Here is a 15,115-nt window from a genome sequence, read left to right on the forward strand (position 1 = left end):
ACTGCAAAACACTGGGCCACAACAAGTTTCCGCATCTCCATTGCAATGCGCATACTACGAAACGTTCCCCAAACTTGGCACTCACCCTCGCAGCCGACTTTTCCGACTTTCCACGACGCTCACGCTAGTGACAGCATTATTTATAGTTCGACGTCGCGGCAAAGCGAATGAGCACATTTCGCCTACGGCTTAGGCCGCCCTCCTACTGTGGCTGCTCGGTGTCTGCAGGCAGCGAGGGTCTGCAAGCTTCCTGTGTTCGCACCTATGTCACCTGTGCTTGCTTGTCAGAGACAGACTATCCCAAAACATACAACTCACTCCATGAATTGATTGCTACGGCATCTGTTATCAGCAGTCACAACTAGCAACACCAGTAGCAGCTGACTGCACGCAAAGAATAGGAATGTGCAGTGGGATTTACGTGAACTCGGCGCAAGGCAGATCTTTCCGACATAGGCTTGAGAATCTTACGGGAACACTTGTACTGTTTCTAAATTAAGTGTAGGCGTGGGAGGAGGGTGCTTCCTGCGCACTAATAACAGCACGCTTGTCAATTGTGGATGCTAATCATTCGCTTGTATCTTCCTAGACACATCTGCTGGTTGTGAATTATTCCTCTTGCATGGCAAGGTGCGTATGTAGGTGTGTTAAAAATTCTGGAGGCACTGGGTATTGATCCCAGTACCTCTCGCATACAAAGCGTGCGCTCTACCACCTGAGCTACGCCCGCCCCCCCGAAGACTAATGGTGCTACATACAGCCATATAGACGACACAGACCCTTGCACTCCCATTATTCAGCAGACAAACACTACTCTCTATGTATCCGTTAGGGTGTCTTTCAGGTTTCGTGCATTCTTTATTGAATCGTAGTTGGCCACAATGAAAGTGGCACGTATAACGTCGAAAATAGAATTCGGACACCGCTCCGAGTAAGACCAGCGTGTTGTCCACCCTCTAGACTTCAATGAGGTTAAGCCGCGATACCTAAGACAGATCTGCACTCGATGACACCTCGATAACAGCCGGTCCCCACACTTACATCTTGCTCTCCTTACGTCAGTATACATCATATCAGTCTGTGACGCTGGCTTTGCAACATCTTGCGTGCCTTTAGGTTCGCCGCGACCAACACTTACCATGCACTGACCACAAAAAATGGAGGCGCCGCGGCTTGAACCCTGGACCTTTCACATGCCAAGCGAACGCTCTACCAACTGAGCTACGCCCCATGCACGACCAAACTGCGCTATTCCCCATTCTTTGCGACTCAGATGCACACGGACACGATGGTTGGTTGGTTTGTAGTGGTGAAGGGAGCAGAGTACAAAGGCGCGGACCCGTTCATATACACAAAAGTTCCAAGTAGTTTCGATGCTCTGGTATTACAAATGCAAATTCCGTCTGTTTTTAACGTCTTAAATTGAAAGAGCCGTCACAAATTGCTCCGTTTTCACTCCTTGTCGACAATCATACAGCACCTGAGGTAACAAACACATCTCGAGCCCCATTGTGCACTCCATTATTCATGCCAACTCAGTGCCTCGCTCTTTACTACTGTGTACCAATCTTGTCATCCAACTGCAAAACACTGGGCCACAACAAGTTTCCGCGTCTCCATTGCAATGCGCATACTACGAAACGTTCCCCAAACTTGGCACTCACCCTCGCAGCCGACTTTTCCGACTTTCCACGACGCTCACGCTAGTGACAGCATTATTTATAGTTCGACGTCGCGCCAAAGCGAAAGAGCACATTTCGCCTACGGCTTAGGCCGCCCTCCTAGTGTGGCTGCTCGGTGTCTGCAGGCAGCGAGGGTCTGCATGCTTCCTGTGTTCGCACCTATGTCACCTGTGCTTGCTTGTCAGAGACAGACAATCGCAAAACATACAACTCACTCCATGAATTGATTGCTACGGCATCTGTTATCAGCAGTCACATCTAGCAACACCAGTAGCAGCTGACTGCACGCAAAGAATAGGAATGTGCAGTGGGATTTACGTGAACTCGGCGCAAGGCAGATCTTTCCGACATAGGCTTGAGAATCTTACGGGAACACTTGTACTGTTTCTAAATTAAGTGTAGGCGTGGGAGGAGGGTGCTTCCTGCGCACTAATAACAGCACGCTTGTCAATTGTGGATGCTAATCATTCGCTTGTGTCTTCCTAGACACATCTGCTGGTTGTGAATTATTCCTCTTGCATGGCAAGGTGCGCATGTAGGTGTGTTAAAAATTCTGGAGGCACTGGGTATTGATCCCAGTACCTCTCGCATACTAAGCGTGCGCTCTACCATCTGAGCTACGCCCGCCCCCCCCGAAGACTAATGGTGCTACATACAGCCATATATACGGCACAGACCCTTGCACTCCCATTATTCAGCAGACAAACACTACTCTCTATGTATCCGTTAGGGTGTCTTTCAGGTTTCGTGCATTCTGTATTGAATCGTAGTTGGCCACAATGAAAGTGGCACGTATAACGTCGAAAATAGAATTCGGACACCGCTCTGAGTAAGACCAACGTGTTGTCCACCCTCTAGACTTCAATGAGGTTAAGCCGCGATACCTAAGACAGATCTGTACTCGATGACACCTCGATAACAGCCGGTCCCCACACTTACATCTTGCTCTCCTTACGTCAGTATACATCATATCAGTCTGTGACGCTGGCTTTGCAACATCTTGCGTGCCTTTAGGTTCGCCGCGACCAACACTTACCATGCACTGACCACAAAAAATGGAGGCGCCGCGGCTTGAACCCTGGACCTTTCACATGCCAAGCGAACGCTCTACCAACTGAGTTACGCCCCATGCACGACCAAACTGCGCAAGTCCCCATTCTTTGCGACTCAGATGCGCACGGACACGATGCTTGGTTGGTTTGTAGCGGTGAAGGGAGCAGAGTACAAAGGCGCGGACCCGTTCATACACACAAAAGTTCCAAGTAGTTCCGATGCTCTGGTATTACAAATGCAAATTCCGTCTGTTTTTAACGTCTTAAATTGAAAGAGCCGTCACAAATTGCACCGTTTTCACTCCTGGTCGACAATCATACAGCACCTGAGGTAACAAACACATCTCGAGCCCTATTGTGCACTCCATTATTCATGCCAACTCAGTGCCTCGCTCTTTACTACTGTGTACCAATCTTGTCATCCAACTGCAAAACACTGGGCCACAACAAGTTTCCGCGTCTCCATTGCAATGCGCATACTACGAAACGTTCCCCAAACTTGGCACTCACCCTCGCAGCCGACTTTTCCGACTTTCCCCGACGCTCACGCAACGCTCACGCTAGTGACAGCATTATTTATAGTTCGACGTCGCGGCAAAGCGAATGAGCACATTTCGCCTACGGCTTAGGCCGCCCTCCTACTGTGGCTGCTCGGTGTCTGCAGGCAGCGAGGGTCTGCATGCTTCCTGTGTTCGCACCTATGTCACCTGTGCTTGCTTGTCAGAGACAGACTATCGCAAAACATACAACTCACTCCATGAATTGATTGCTACGGCATCTGTTATCAGCAGTCACAAATAGCAACACCAGTAGCAGCTGACTGCACGCAAAGAATAGGAATGTGCAGTGGGATTTACGTGAACTCGGCGCAAGGCAGATCTTTCCGACATAGGCTTGAGAATCTTACGGGAACACTTGTACTGTTTCTAAATTAAGTGTAGGCGTGGGAGGAGGGTGCTTCCTGCGCACTAATAACAGCACGCTTGTCAATTGTGGATGCTAATCATTCGCTTGTATCTTCCTAGACACATCTGCTGGTTGTGAATTATTCCTCTTGCATGGCAAGGTGCGCATGTAGGTGTGTTAAAAATTCTGGAGGCACTGGGTATTGATCCCAGTACCTATCGCATACTAAGCGTGCGCTCTACCATCTGAGCTACGCCCGCCCCCCCGAAGACTAATGGTGCTACATACAGCCATATATACGACACAGACCCTTGCACTCCCATTATTCAGCAGACAAACACTACTCTCTATGTATCCGTTAGGGTGTCTTTCAGGTTTCGTGCATTCTGTATTGAATCGTAGTTGGCCACAATGAAAGTGGCACGTATAACGTCGAAAATAGAATTCTGACACCGCTCTGAGTAAGACCAACGTTTTGTCCACCCTCTAGACTTCAATGAGGTTAAGCCGCGATACCTATGACAGATCTGCACTCGATGACACCTCGATAACAGCCGGTCCCCACACTTACATCTTGCTCTCCTTACGTCAGTATACATCATATCAGTCTGTGACGCTGGCTTTGCAACATCTTGCGTGCCTTTAGGTTCGCCGCGACCAACACTTACCATGCACTGACCACAAAAAATGGAGGCGCCGCGGCTTGAACCCTGGACCTTTCACATGCCAAGCGAACGCTCTACCAACTGAGTTACGCCCCATGCATGACCAAACTACGCTATTCCCCATTCTTTGCGACTCAGATGCGCACGGACACGATGCTTGGTTGGTTTGTAGCGGTGAAGGGAGCAGAGTACAAAGGCGCGGACCCGTTCATACACACAAAAGTTCCAAGTAGTTTCGATGCTCTGGTATTACAAATGCAAATTCCGTCTGTTTTTAACGTCTTAAATTGAAAGAGCCGTCACAAATTGCTCCATTTTCACTCCTGGTCGACAATCATACAGCACCTGAGGTAACAAACACATCTCGAGCCCCATTGTGCACTCCATTATTCATGCCAACTCAGTGCCTCGCTCTTTACTACTGTGTACCAATCTTGTCATCCAACTGCAAAACACTGGGCCACAACAAGTTTCCGCGTCTCCATTGCAATGCGCATACTACGAAACGTTCCCCAAACTTGGCACTCACCCTCGCAGCCGACTTTTCCGACTTTCCCCGACGCTCACGCAACGCTCACGCTAGTGACAGCATTATTTATAGTTCGACGTCGCGCCAAAGCGAATGAGCACATTTCGCCTACGGCTTAGGCCGCCCTCCTACTGTGGCTGCTCGGTGTCTGCAGGCAGCGAGGGTCTGCAAGCTTCCTGTGTTCGCACCTATGTCACCTGTGCTTGCTTGTCAGAGACAGACTATCGCAAAACATACAACTCACTCCATGAATTGATTGCTACGGCATCTGTTATCAGCAGTCACAACTAGCAACACCAGTAGCAGCTGACTGCACCCAAAGAATAGGAATGTGCAGTGGGATTTACGTGAACTCGGCGCAAGGCATATCTTTCCGACATAGGCTTGAGAATCTTACGGGAACACTTGTACTGTTTCTAAATTAAGTGTAGGCGTGGGAGGAGGGTGCTTCCTGCGCACTAATAACAGCACGCTTGTCAATTGTAGATGCTAATCATTCGCTTGTATCTTCCTAGACACATCTGCTGGTTGTGAATTATTCCTCTTGCATGGCAAGGTGCGCATGTAGGTGTGTTAAAGATTCTGGAGGCACTGGGTATTGATCCCAGTACCTATCGCATACTAAGCGAGCGATCTACCACCTGAGCTACGCCCGCCCCCCCCGAAAAGTAATGGTGCTACATTCAGCCATATATACGACACAGACCCTTGCACTCCCATTATTCAGCAGACAAACACTACTCTCTATGTATCCGTTAGGGTGTCTTTCAGATTTCGTGCATTCTGTATTGAATCGTATTTGGCCACAATGAAAGTGGCACGTATAACGTCGAAAATAGAATTCGGACACCGCTCTGAGTAAGACCAACGTGTTGTCCACCCTCTAGACTTCAATGAGGTTAAGCCGCGATACCTAAGACAGATCTGCACTCGATGACACCTCGATAACAGCCGGTCCCCACACTTACATCTTGCTCTCCTTACGTCAGTATACATCATATCAGTCTGTGACGATGGCTTTGCAACATCTTGCGAGCCTTTAGGTTCGCCGCGACCAACAGTTACCATGCACTGACCACAAAAAATGGAGGCGCCGCGGCTTGAACCCTAAACCTTTCACATGCCAAGCGAACGCTCTACCAACTGAGCTACGCCCCATGCACGACCAAACTGCGCAAGTCCCCATTCTTTGCGACTCACATGTGCACGGACACTATGGTTGGTTGGTTTGTAGCGGTGAAGGGAGCAGAGTACAAAGGCGCGGACCCGTTCATATACACAAAAGTTCCAAGTAGTTTCGATGCTCTGGTATTACAAATGCAAATTCCGTCTGTTTTTAACGTCTTAAATTGAAAGAGCCGTCACAAATTGCTCCGTTTTCACTCCTTGTCGACAATCATACAGCACCTGAGGTAACAAACACATCTCGAGCCCCATTGTGCACTCCATTATTCATGCCAACTCAGTGCCTCGCTCTTTACTACTGTGTACCAATCTTGTCATCCAACTGCAAAAAGCTGGGCCACAACAAGTTTCCGCGTCTCCATTGCAATGCGCATACTACGAAACGTTCCCCAAACTTGGCACTCACCCTCGCAGCCGACTTTTCCGACTTTCCACGACGCTCACGCTAGTGACAGCATTATTTATAGTTCGACGTCGCGCCAAAGCGAATGAGCACATTTCGCCTACGGCTTAGGCCGCCCTCCTACTGTGGCTGTTCGGTGTCTGCAGGCAGCGAGGGTCTGCAAGCTTCCTGTGTTCGCACCTATGTCACCTGTGCTTGCTTGTCAGAGACAGACTATCGCAAAACATACAACTCACTCCATGAATTGATTGCTACGGCATCTGTTATCAGCAGTCACAACTAGCAACACCAGTAGCAGCTGACTGCACGCAAAGAATAGGAATGTGCAGTGGGATTTACGTGAACTCGGCGCAAGGCAGATCTTTCCGACATAGGCTTGAGAATCTTACGGGAACACTTGTACTGTTTCTAAATTAAGTGTAGGCGTGGGAGGAGGGTGCTTCCTGCGCACTAATAACAGCACGCTTGTCAATTGTGGATGCTAATCATTCGCTTGTATCTTCCTAGACACATCTGCTGGTTGTGAATTATTCCTCTTGCATGGCAAGGTGCGCATGTAGGTGTGTTAAAAATTCTGGAGGCACTGGGAATTGATCCAAGTACCTCTCGCATACTAAGCGTGCGCTCTACCACCTGAGCTACGCCCGCCACTCCCGAAGACTAATGGTGCTACATACAGCCATATATACGACACAGACCCTTGCACTCCCATTATTCAGCAGACAAACACTACTCTCTATGTATCCGTTAGGGTGTCTTTCAGGTTTCGTGCATTCTGTATTGAATCGTAGTTGGCCACAATGAAAGTGGCACGTATAACGTCGAAAATAGAATTCGGACACCGCTCTGAGTAAGACCAACGTGTTGTCCACCCTCTAGACTTCAATGAGGTTAAGCCGCGATACCTAAGACAGATCTGCACTCGATGACACCTCGAAAACAGCCGGTCCCCACACTTACATCTTGCTCTCCTTACGTCAGTATACATCATATCAGTCTGCGACGCTGGCTTTGCAACATCTTGCGTGCCTTTAGGTTCGCCGCGACCAACACTTACCATGCACTGACCACAAAAAATGGAGGCGCTGCGGCTTGAACCCTGGACCTTCCACATGCCAAGCGAACGCTCTATGAACAGAGCTACGCCCCATGCACGACGAAACTGTGCTATTCCCCATTCTTTGCGACTCAGATGCGCACGGACACGATGCTTGGTTGGTTTGTAGCGGTGGAGGGAGCAGAGTACAAAGGCGCGGACCCGTTCATATACACAAAAGTTCCAAGTAGTTTCGATGCTCTGGTATTACAAATGCAAATTCCGTCTGTTTTTAACGTCTTAAATTGAAAGAGCCGTCACAAATTGCTCCGTTTTCACTCCTGGTCGACAATCATACAGCACCTGAGGTAACAAACACATCTCGAGCCCCATTGTGCACTCCATTATTCATGCCAACTCAGTGCCTCGCTCTTTACTACTGTGTACCAATCTTGTCATCCAACTGCAAAACACTGGGCCACAACAAGTTTCCGCGTCTCCATTGCAATGCGCATACTACGAAACGTTCCCCAAACTTGGCACTCACCCTCGCAGCCGACTTTTCCGACTTTCCACGACGCTCACGCTAGTGACAGCATTATTTATAGTTCGACGTCGCGGCAAAGCGAATGAGCACATTTCGCCTACGGCTTAGGCCGCCCTCCTACTGTGGCTGCTCGGTGTCTGCAGGCAGCGAGGGTCTGCAAGCTTCCTGTGTTCGCACCTATGTCACCTGTGCTTGCTTGTCAGAGACAGACTATCCCAAAACATACAACTCACTCCATGAATTGATTGCTACGGCATCTGTTATCAGCAGTCACAACTAGCAACACCAGTAGCAGCTGACTGCACGCAAAGAATAGGAATGTGCAGTGGGATTTACGTGAACTCGGCGCAAGGCAGATCTTTCCGACATAGGCTTGAGAATCTTACGGGAACACTTGTACTGTTTCTAAATTAAGTGTAGGCGTGGGAGGAGGGTGCTTCCTGCGCACTAATAACAGCACGCTTGTCAATTGTGGATGCTAATCATTCGCTTGTATCTTCCTAGACACATCTGCTGGTTGTGAATTATTCCTCTTGCATGGCAAGGTGCGCATGTAGGTGTGTTAAAAATTCTGGAGGCACTGGGTATTGATCCCAGTACCTCTCGCATACTAAGCGTGCGCTCTACCACCTGAGCTACGCCCGCCCCCCCGAAGACTAATGGTGCTACATACAGCCATATATACGACACAGACCCTTGCACTCCCATTATTCAGCAGACAAACACTACTCTCTATGTATCCGTTAGGGTGTCTTTCAGGTTTCGTGCATTCTGTATTGAATCGTAGTTGGCCACAATGAAAGTGGCACGTATAACGTCGAAAATAGAATTCTGACACCGCTCTGAGTAAGACCAACGTTTTGTCCACCCTCTAGACTTCAATGAGGTTAAGCCGCGATACCTATGACAGATCTGCACTCGATGACACCTCGATAACAGCCGGTCCCCACACTTACATCTTGCTCTCCTTACGTCAGTATACATCATATCAGTCTGTGACGCTGGCTTTGCAACATCTTGCGTGCCTTTAGGTTCGCCGCGACCAACACTTACCATGCACTGACCACAAAAAATGGAGGCGCCGCGGCTTGAACCCTGGACCTTTCACATGCCAAGCGAACGCTCTACCAACTGAGTTACGCCCCATGCATGACCAAACTACGCTATTCCCCATTCTTTGCGACTCAGATGCGCACGGACACGATGCTTGGTTGGTTTGTAGCGGTGAAGGGAGCAGAGTACAAAGGCGCGGACCCGTTCATACACACAAAAGTTCCAAGTAGTTTCGATGCTCTGGTATTACAAATGCAAATTCCGTCTGTTTTTAACGTCTTAAATTGAAAGAGCCGTCACAAATTGCTCCATTTTCACTCCTGGTCGACAATCATACAGCACCTGAGGTAACAAACACATCTCGAGCCCCATTGTGCACTCCATTATTCATGCCAACTCAGTGCCTCGCTCTTTACTACTGTGTACCAATCTTGTCATCCAACTGCAAAACACTGGGCCACAACAAGTTTCCGCGTCTCCATTGCAATGCGCATACTACGAAACGTTCCCCAAACTTGGCACTCACCCTCGCAGCCGACTTTTCCGACTTTCCCCGACGCTCACGCAACGCTCACGCTAGTGACAGCATTATTTATAGTTCGACGTCGCGCCAAAGCGAATGAGCACATTTCGCCTACGGCTTAGGCCGCCCTCCTACTGTGGCTGCTCGGTGTCTGCAGGCAGCGAGGGTCTGCAAGCTTCCTGTGTTCGCACCTATGTCACCTGTGCTTGCTTGTCAGAGACAGACTATCGCAAAACATACAACTCACTCCATGAATTGATTGCTACGGCATCTGTTATCAGCAGTCACAACTAGCAACACCAGTAGCAGCTGACTGCACCCAAAGAATAGGAATGTGCAGTGGGATTTACGTGAACTCGGCGCAAGGCATATCTTTCCGACATAGGCTTGAGAATCTTACGGGAACACTTGTACTGTTTCTAAATTAAGTGTAGGCGTGGGAGGAGGGTGCTTCCTGCGCACTAATAACAGCACGCTTGTCAATTGTAGATGCTAATCATTCGCTTGTATCTTCCTAGACACATCTGCTGGTTGTGAATTATTCCTCTTGCATGGCAAGGTGCGCATGTAGGTGTGTTAAAGATTCTGGAGGCACTGGGTATTGATCCCAGTACCTATCGCATACTAAGCGAGCGATCTACCACCTGAGCTACGCCCGCCCCCCCCGAAAAGTAATGGTGCTACATTCAGCCATATATACGACACAGACCCTTGCACTCCCATTATTCAGCAGACAAACACTACTCTCTATGTATCCGTTAGGGTGTCTTTCAGATTTCGTGCATTCTGTATTGAATCGTATTTGGCCACAATGAAAGTGGCACGTATAACGTCGAAAATAGAATTCGGACACCGCTCTGAGTAAGACCAACGTGTTGTCCACCCTCTAGACTTCAATGAGGTTAAGCCGCGATACCTAAGACAGATCTGCACTCGATGACACCTCGATAACAGCCGGTCCCCACACTTACATCTTGCTCTCCTTACGTCAGTATACATCATATCAGTCTGTGACGATGGCTTTGCAACATCTTGCGAGCCTTTAGGTTCGCCGCGACCAACAGTTACCATGCACTGACCACAAAAAATGGAGGCGCCGCGGCTTGAACCCTAAACCTTTCACATGCCAAGCGAACGCTCTACCAACTGAGCTACGCCCCATGCACGACCAAACTGCGCAAGTCCCCATTCTTTGCGACTCACATGTGCACGGACACTATGGTTGGTTGGTTTGTAGCGGTGAAGGGAGCAGAGTACAAAGGCGCGGACCCGTTCATATACACAAAAGTTCCAAGTAGTTTCGATGCTCTGGTATTACAAATGCAAATTCCGTCTGTTTTTAACGTCTTAAATTGAAAGAGCCGTCACAAATTGCTCCGTTTTCACTCCTTGTCGACAATCATACAGCACCTGAGGTAACAAACACATCTCGAGCCCCATTGTGCACTCCATTATTCATGCCAACTCAGTGCCTCGCTCTTTACTACTGTGTACCAATCTTGTCATCCAACTGCAAAAAGCTGGGCCACAACAAGTTTCCGCGTCTCCATTGCAATGCGCATACTACGAAACGTTCCCCAAACTTGGCACTCACCCTCGCAGCCGACTTTTCCGACTTTCCACGACGCTCACGCTAGTGACAGCATTATTTATAGTTCGACGTCGCGCCAAAGCGAATGAGCACATTTCGCCTACGGCTTAGGCCGCCCTCCTACTGTGGCTGTTCGGTGTCTGCAGGCAGCGAGGGTCTGCAAGCTTCCTGTGTTCGCACCTATGTCACCTGTGCTTGCTTGTCAGAGACAGACTATCGCAAAACATACAACTCACTCCATGAATTGATTGCTACGGCATCTGTTATCAGCAGTCACAACTAGCAACACCAGTAGCAGCTGACTGCACGCAAAGAATAGGAATGTGCAGTGGGATTTACGTGAACTCGGCGCAAGGCAGATCTTTCCGACATAGGCTTGAGAATCTTACGGGAACACTTGTACTGTTTCTAAATTAAGTGTAGGCGTGGGAGGAGGGTGCTTCCTGCGCACTAATAACAGCACGCTTGTCAATTGTGGATGCTAATCATTCGCTTGTATCTTCCTAGACACATCTGCTGGTTGTGAATTATTCCTCTTGCATGGCAAGGTGCGCATGTAGGTGTGTTAAAAATTCTGGAGGCACTGGGAATTGATCCAAGTACCTCTCGCATACTAAGCGTGCGCTCTACCACCTGAGCTACGCCCGCCACTCCCGAAGACTAATGGTGCTACATACAGCCATATATACGACACAGACCCTTGCACTCCCATTATTCAGCAGACAAACACTACTCTCTATGTATCCGTTAGGGTGTCTTTCAGGTTTCGTGCATTCTGTATTGAATCGTAGTTGGCCACAATGAAAGTGGCACGTATAACGTCGAAAATAGAATTCGGACACCGCTCTGAGTAAGACCAACGTGTTGTCCACCCTCTAGACTTCAATGAGGTTAAGCCGCGATACCTAAGACAGATCTGCACTCGATGACACCTCGAAAACAGCCGGTCCCCACACTTACATCTTGCTCTCCTTACGTCAGTATACATCATATCAGTCTGCGACGCTGGCTTTGCAACATCTTGCGTGCCTTTAGGTTCGCCGCGACCAACACTTACCATGCACTGACCACAAAAAATGGAGGCGCTGCGGCTTGAACCCTGGACCTTCCACATGCCAAGCGAACGCTCTATGAACAGAGCTACGCCCCATGCACGACGAAACTGTGCTATTCCCCATTCTTTGCGACTCAGATGCGCACGGACACGATGCTTGGTTGGTTTGTAGCGGTGGAGGGAGCAGAGTACAAAGGCGCGGACCCGTTCATATACACAAAAGTTCCAAGTAGTTTCGATGCTCTGGTATTACAAATGCAAATTCCGTCTGTTTTTAACGTCTTAAATTGAAAGAGCCGTCACAAATTGCTCCGTTTTCACTCCTGGTCGACAATCATACAGCACCTGAGGTAACAAACACATCTCGAGCCCCATTGTGCACTCCATTATTCATGCCAACTCAGTGCCTCGCTCTTTACTACTGTGTACCAATCTTGTCATCCAACTGCAAAACACTGGGCCACAACAAGTTTCCGCGTCTCCATTGCAATGCGCATACTACGAAACGTTCCCCAAACTTGGCACTCACCCTCGCAGCCGACTTTTCCGACTTTCCACGACGCTCACGCTAGTGACAGCATTATTTATAGTTCGACGTCGCGGCAAAGCGAATGAGCACATTTCGCCTACGGCTTAGGCCGCCCTCCTACTGTGGCTGCTCGGTGTCTGCAGGCAGCGAGGGTCTGCAAGCTTCCTGTGTTCGCACCTATGTCACCTGTGCTTGCTTGTCAGAGACAGACTATCCCAAAACATACAACTCACTCCATGAATTGATTGCTACGGCATCTGTTATCAGCAGTCACAACTAGCAACACCAGTAGCAGCTGACTGCACGCAAAGAATAGGAATGTGCAGTGGGATTTACGTGAACTCGGCGCAAGGCAGATCTTTCCGACATAGGCTTGAGAATCTTACGGGAACACTTGTACTGTTTCTAAATTAAGTGTAGGCGTGGGAGGAGGGTGCTTCCTGCGCACTAATAACAGCACGCTTGTCAATTGTGGATGCTAATCATTCGCTTGTATCTTCCTAGACACATCTGCTGGTTGTGAATTATTCCTCTTGCATGGCAAGGTGCGCATGTAGGTGTGTTAAAAATTCTGGAGGCACTGGGTATTGATCCCAGTACCTCTCGCATACTAAGCGTGCGCTCTACCACCTGAGCTACGCCCGCCCCCCCGAAGACTAATGGTGCTACATACAGCCATATATACGACACAGACCCTTGCACTCCCATTATTCAGCAGACAAACACTACTCTCTATGTATCCGTTAGGGTGTCTTTCAGGTTTCGTGCATTCTGTATTGAATCGTAGTTGGCCACAATGAAAGTGGCACGTATAACGTCGAAAACAGAATTCGGACACCGCTCTGAGTAAGACCAACGTGTTGTCCACCCTCTAGACTTCAATGAGGTTAAGCCGCGATACCTAAGACAGATCTGCACTCGATGACACCTCGATAACAGCCGGTCCCCACACTTACATCTTGCTCTCCTTACGTCAGTATACATCATATCAGTCTGTGACGCTGGCTTTGCAACATCTTGCGTGCCTTTAGGTTCGCCGCGACCAACACTTACCATGCACTGACCACAAAAAATGGAGGCGCCGCGGCTTGAACCCTGGACCTTCCACATGCCAAGCGAACGCTCTATCAACTGAGCTACGCCCCATGCACGACGAAACTGCGCTAGTCCCCATTCTTTGCGACTCAGATGCGCACGGACACGATGGTTGGTTGGTTTGTAGCGGTGAAGGGAGCAGAGTACAAAGGCGCGGACCCGTTCATATACACAAAAGTTCCAAGTAGTTTCGATGCTCTGGTATTACAAATGCAAATTCCGTCTGTTTTTAACGTCTTAAATTGAAAGAGCCGTCACAAATTGCTTCGTTTTCATTCCTTGTCGACAATCATACAGCACCTGAGGTAACAAACACATCTCGAGCCCCATTGTGCACTCCATTATTCATGCCAACTCAGTGCCTCGCTCTTTACTACTGTGTACCAATCTTGTCATCCAACTGCAAAACACTGGGCCACAACAAGTTTCCGCGTCTCCATTGCAATGCGCATACTACGAAACGTTCCCCAAACTTGGCACTCACCCTCGCAGCCGACTTTTCCGACTTTCCACGACGCTCACGCTAGTGACAGCATTATTTATAGTTCGACGTCGCGCCAAAGCGAATGAGCACATTTCGCCTACGGCTTAGGCCGCCCTCCTACTGTGGCTGTTCGGTGTCTGCAGGCAGCGAGGGTCTGCAAGCTTCCTGTGTTCGCACCTATGTCACCTGTGCTTGCTTGTCAGAGACAGACTATCCCAAAACATACAACTCACTCCATGAATTGATTGCTACGGCATCTGTTATCAGCAGTCACAACTAGCAACACCAGTAGCAGCTGACTGCACGCAAAGAATAGGAATGTGCAGTGGGATTTACGTGAACTCGGCGCAAGGCAGATCTTTCCGACATAGGCTTGAGAATCTTACGGGAACACTTGTACTGTTTCTAAATTAAGTGTAGGCGTGGGAGGAGGGTGCTTCCTGCGCACTAATAACAGCACGTTTGTCAATTGTGGATGCTAATCATTCGCTTGTATCTTCCTAGACACATCTGCTGGTTGTGAATTATTCCTCTTGCATGGCAAGGTGCGCATGTAGGTGTGTTAAAAATTCTGGAGGCACTGGGTATTGATCCAAGTACCTCTCGCATACTAAGCGTGCGCTCTACCACCTGAGCTACGCCCGCCCCCCCGAAGACTAATGGTGCTACATACAGCCATATATACGACACAGACCCTTGCACTCCCATTATTCAGCAGACAAACACTACTCTCTATGTATCCGTTAGGGTGTCTTTCAGGTTTCGTGCATTCTGTATTGAA

Source organism: Schistocerca gregaria, unplaced genomic scaffold (assembly GCF_023897955.1).
Source record: "Schistocerca gregaria isolate iqSchGreg1 unplaced genomic scaffold, iqSchGreg1.2 ptg000174l, whole genome shotgun sequence".
Taxonomy (NCBI): Eukaryota; Metazoa; Arthropoda; class Insecta; order Orthoptera; family Acrididae; genus Schistocerca; species Schistocerca gregaria.